Source organism: Eutrema salsugineum, unplaced genomic scaffold (assembly GCF_000478725.1).
Source record: "Eutrema salsugineum unplaced genomic scaffold, Eutsalg1_0 scaffold_7, whole genome shotgun sequence".
Classification (NCBI taxonomy): domain Eukaryota; kingdom Viridiplantae; phylum Streptophyta; class Magnoliopsida; order Brassicales; family Brassicaceae; genus Eutrema; species Eutrema salsugineum.
In genome coordinates, this window is record NW_006256486.1 from 8,946,773 (window position 1) to 8,952,048 (window position 5,276).

Below are 5,276 nucleotides of genomic sequence, written 5' to 3' on the forward strand. Positions count from 1 at the left end.
ATGGTACCAGATAAAGATGAACTGGTCATCTAGGACAACAAAGAGTGGTAAAAATGAGGCTAGGGTAAAAGACATCCTAGATGTATATCTTGATGTCTGCCTAAGATCAAAGATGAGAAAATTAGATATCAATATTAAAGTCAAATAAAATGAGCTAGTATATCCTGTCAGAAAGAATCTCCACGAATAGAAGTCCTCTGGTGGGAGTTCGTAGTGCAAGTACTCTAGCTACCGCATAGTCTAGTGCTAACCACAAATGAGCTATCATGCATAGTGTAGAAGCGTGCAGGTCTAAATCATCATAGTTTTGTGTCAAACATTCCTGAAAAATACTTAATGTCGAATAGGTTACAATATTAAAATTTAAAAAGTACTTGAAATTTTAAAGGCAAAAACAAGAGAATGATTAGTACGGATAGACATCCTCCCCCAGACTTAAATCACACTGTCCCCAGTGTGAAAAAGTTGGTGAGAAGATGGTGAATAAAAGCGAAAAGTGAAATAAGATAAAAGAAAAGAAAATGATGATAGAACCGTAATGGCAGTGAAGTGCTGATCAATCACTTATCCTCCGATGTGTCTGCTTCGAACTGGTGCTGCTCCTGTAGGAAAGTGACAACGCGCTCAAAGCGTCGTCCTTGTCTCCCAACTCTGCGCTCAAGATCAGAATGTGTGTGTGACGATGTCGACGATGAAGTGTGGCCTGTCGAGACAGATGGCTGGAAGTGAACACGGGCCGCAGCTGCATCACGCTTTGCTTTGGCCACTATGTATTGGCCGATGGTGAATGGTAGACGAGGCACAAATGGCAGAAACTCATCGGGTTCCGGAGTCCAACGCGGACGTCCTCCGTTACACAATCTCGGGACTGATGCTGAAGGTAAATAGACTCGGTGCTCCTCGGTGCCAGTGCAATACTTGTAACCAAACCTGTCTGGATTGAAAGAGGCACGAGAGATAGTGTGATCGCGAGAGAGATATAGGTCATACCAGACGTCGGAAAGTGGATCATCAGATGAGAAGTCGAATCCTACAGCCTGTAGTATCGCTGTAATAGCGCTCCCGTAAGCTGGAGTAGCATCCTTGCAACCATGTAAATCATGCTTCACCTTCACCATGTTCTGTGCTATGATCCAGGAAAAGCAGGCAAGTCGTGGGTCATCCATAAATGGCATCTGAAGTGTAATGAGCTCGGTCTTCAAAACACATCCCATGTTGGCTCTAGAGAAAATCGTGTGTGCTAAGAGTTTGTGCACAACTCTCACTGCAGGATGAGTAAAAAGGACTGACTTGGATCTCCCGCTATCATAGACACCATGACCCATCTCTCTCCACAAGTCAAAATCTGGTTCCTCTTCAAGGTGAATGCTATCAGTGTATGGAAGCTTAAGAGCTTCACAAAGTGTAGAAATGGTGAGCGAGTAAGTTTGTCCGCGGATAGAGAATGACAAGATTCCATCAGATGCTCTGGGGTTCCTCGTCTTCGTGTGGTGGAGTGTAATAGTTGCTAAGAACTCGCGGACTAGCTCAGGATAAGTTGGAAGGTTCAGCTCCATGTAGGGTCTCAGCTTAAGTGCATCGATGTACCAGATTACATCTTCTCTGATTCCAAGCATCTCAAGTGTATGATAATCAATGCAGGGCGTAGGTTTGATGTTCAGCTTCTTGAAACTTCTTGCATAGTCCACTCTCGGGTTTATCTCCTTGCCAATGTATCGGATCTGTGGTGGCTCGGGAGTTGCTCGTGTTTCTCTTGAGTGCTGGAGCAGTCTCATCACATAGCTTCTTCTTCTCGGTCTGGCTTGGTTCAGCATGTACTCTCCAAGAGTAACATCATCGGGAATGTCCTCAGAGCTGTCACCAGTGCGACGGTTTCTTCGGGATCTGGTTTGTTCCATTTTCCTAAAAAACGAGATGATTCTTGGAAAAAAAGTGAATATGGATGCTGATTTTAACGCATTAACGATCAGTTATACTAATCCTAGTATCAAGAGATTAGTTAAAACCACAAGCAAGCATAATTGACATTGAATCAAAGAAATCGAGTAGTTCATGACCAGATTAGGATTTTTGATGTTCTCGACATGGAAATCTTCTAAAAAAACAGTTTTAATGAGCAATTTCCATGTCAAATCTATAGGTTACCTAATACTAATCACTAATCACACAAGACTTAATCAAATTCATCAATTTTGCTGTTCCAAATTCGATTTTTATAAAGCATGTAGAATCCAGATTTCAAAAATCTCAATTACTCTTAAGCTAGGTGTTAAAATCGATTTTCAGATACCCTAGATGGATAATCTATTGTTCTTAAGCTATTTCCACCATTAATAAAACAAGATTTGAGCTTTTTAAGAAAACCCTAAACTTTAAAATCAATTAAAAATGGCGAATTTGAATTTCATACCTTGCTGGAAAGAGAGATTTGATGATAGATTTGAAATCAGCTTTGAAAAAGAGTGAGGTTTGGGCCACGAATCTCTTAAAAAGCTTAAGAATTGAAAAAGATGTTCTATCTCCTAACTCGCCAAGTCTTTTGGGAGAGAAGAGAAAAAAGAGTTTTGATCCAAAAAGTGCATTTCCTTTCTTTAAAAAGCGTTTTTGTAGCGAAAACGGGAAATTTACGGGAATTCAAAAGTTTACGGGAACTTACTTTTCATGTCTTGTACGCAACGGGGAATTGAAAACTTACGTAAAATCTTAACGGGCTTTACCGGGAATGCTCCGGGAATCACTAGGAATCACCGGAAAACACCGGGAATCACCAGGTAACACCGGGAAACACCAGGTAACACCGGGAAACACCGGGAATCACTAGGTAACACCGGGAAACACCAGGTAACACCGAAATCACCGAGAAACTTTTGAAAAGCGGCAGAAATCCGAGTTCCCGTCTCAACGACCACGGCCACGGTCAGGAGACGCGAGACCGTGGTGGTTATAGGTTGGCTGCGGTCACATTCACGGTGCCGCGGTCGATGATGCCTTGGCCGCGGGTCGGTTGGTCGTGACCGCAGCTCTTTTTCCTGCGGCCTTCGTCCAACTTTCAAGTTTTTGCCGGGCCGAGCAGCTAAAAACCTATCCTTCTTTCTTGGTTTTTCTAATTTTCTGATTATTTTGTGTTTTTGTTTTATAAAATACCTGAAACTTAAAAGAAAACATAAATTGTAAAAAGGAAAAGAAAACTAAAAGAAAGAGTACCTAAATGGGTTGCCTCCCATTAAGCGCTTTTGTTTTAAGTCGTTTAGCTCGACGTAGGCATGAAGAATCAGGCTGATTTGAATGGCACTCCATCTGATGTGCCTTTATCACTTCCGGTCGCTGGAGGTTTTACTTCTTCTCCTTGAGGAGCCGTCTTCTTTCCTTTACTCCTCTTTCAGACTTTAACATTGTTTAAAACCCTTTTTGTGTTTTCGATCAGCTCCTGGATTTGGTCCTCACTAGTTTCTGTTGCATCTGGTGGAATGATGATCTTGATCTTTGCAAAAGCTTTCGGCTTCTCCTTTTCTTTCTCTTTTGGCCGGTTTTCTTTGCTTAGAAAATCATCTAGAATAGTCAGGTAAAACTTTCTGCGATCTACATTGTGGAAAACAACATGCCGGTTTGCGTGATCGATTACTGCTCCTACGGTAGCCAGAAATGGTCTTCCGAAAATGAGTGGCCTCTCCTTGTCTTTATCCATTTCCAGTACTTGAAAATCTGCTGGAACAATCTTGTCTCCTACTAGAACTCGTAGATCATGAATCGCCCCTTCAGTATCTTTTTGAGATGAATCTCCGAAGATAACATTGACTGTCGATGTCCTTAAGGTTTTTATGCCCAATTTTTCGGCAAACGTCTTTGACATGATGTTGACATTGACTCCGGAATCACACAGAAAGTCTGTGAACTTGATTCCTGAAATAAAACATTGTAAAACAAAACGTCCCGGATCGTCGGCTTTTGTAAGCCTTTGAAACGGTGATCGTTGAGGTACTTTGAATGGTGGCTGTTTGGCATCGACATCCTTGTAAAGTGGTACAAAGATTGGGTTTTCTTCATTCTTTCCATCGGTTCTGGATCCTTCTTCGGGCAATGTGGTTATGGCATTGCAAAACCTATTAGGATTATCCTCAACTCTTCCTGGAAGAACTCCACTCTGCCTCTTCATAGAGTCGGCTGTTTGGGCAACTTGTACGTCTAACTTTTTGACGTGCGAAGATAAAGCTTCAAACTTCCCGTTCAGGTCATTGTACATGCAGTCAACCTTCACGTTCATGTCTTTAGATGCTTTTTCGTTCGTCATAACGAGCTGTTGGATGGACTGTTCAAGTCTACCGATTTGTGAAGCTAGCTGGTTCATCGTGACTCCTTGCTGTTGTACAAATTGATTGTTAAAACCCGTACCTTGATAGTTATATGGCTGTCGCGGTTGATAAGCTCCTGTCCCTCCGAAATTTCCACCTTGGAACTTGTTTTGGATTGCGGTAAGAGAGATTGTTGTAATTTGCATTCCGGAAGTTGTTGTTGAAGCCATTTTTGAAGCAATTTGGATATGGTGCTTGTGCTCCTACATAGTTCACCTCTTCTTCTTGAAAGGCTTGATTAATGTGATCGATATCACTAGGTCCTTCATCTTCTGCGCCATTGTTGGTCTCACAAGCATGGATTGGGCGATTATTGCTCTTCAAAAGCTGGTTCATCATGTTCTTTAACTCGGTTATCTCCTTGTTGTCTGTTCCGGTTTGCTTCGTCGAGCGATCGTATTCAGGACAATCATTGCTATTGGCTTGAGCCAAATTCTCGATAAGGGCTCTTCCTTGTGCTATCGTCTTTTGTCCAAAATCTCCATTGCTAGCTGTATAAAGCGAAAGTTTGTATTTTGGTTGCAAACCTCGGTAAAATGTGCTCAGCAGGCTTGATCCAGGGAATCTATGGTGGGGACAATCACGTTCATACTCCTTAAAACGTTCCCAGGCTTCATAGAAAGGTTCAGTCGGTCCTTGCTGAAAGCTTGAGATCTTTGTTCTCAACAGGTTCGACCTTGACTTAGTATAGAAGTGATTCAGAAAAGCAGTTTTACACTCTTCCCAATTAGTAATCGATCCTGCAAGGAACAACTTACACTTTAAATAGACTGCTGGAACTTGGTTTGTTCTCATCATGCTGCAGATTTCTTCAAAGAACTCGATATGGTCCATTGGGTGTTCAGGAGGAACTCCATGGAATTGGTTTTGTTTCACCAATGAAATGATTTGAGGCTTGACTTCAAACTCATTCCAGTTTGGAAATGG

At 42.0% G+C, this 5,276-nt stretch overlaps 1 non-coding gene across 1 annotated transcript; it reads left to right on the forward strand.

The window, feature by feature from the left end:
* Positions 1–4,911: 4,911 nt before the first annotated feature.
* Positions 4,912–5,021, forward strand: LOC112083221. Its single transcript, XR_002897514.1, has one exon. It is a non-coding gene; the product is annotated as a small nucleolar RNA R71 (small nucleolar RNA).
* Positions 5,022–5,276: the final 255 nt, after the last annotated feature.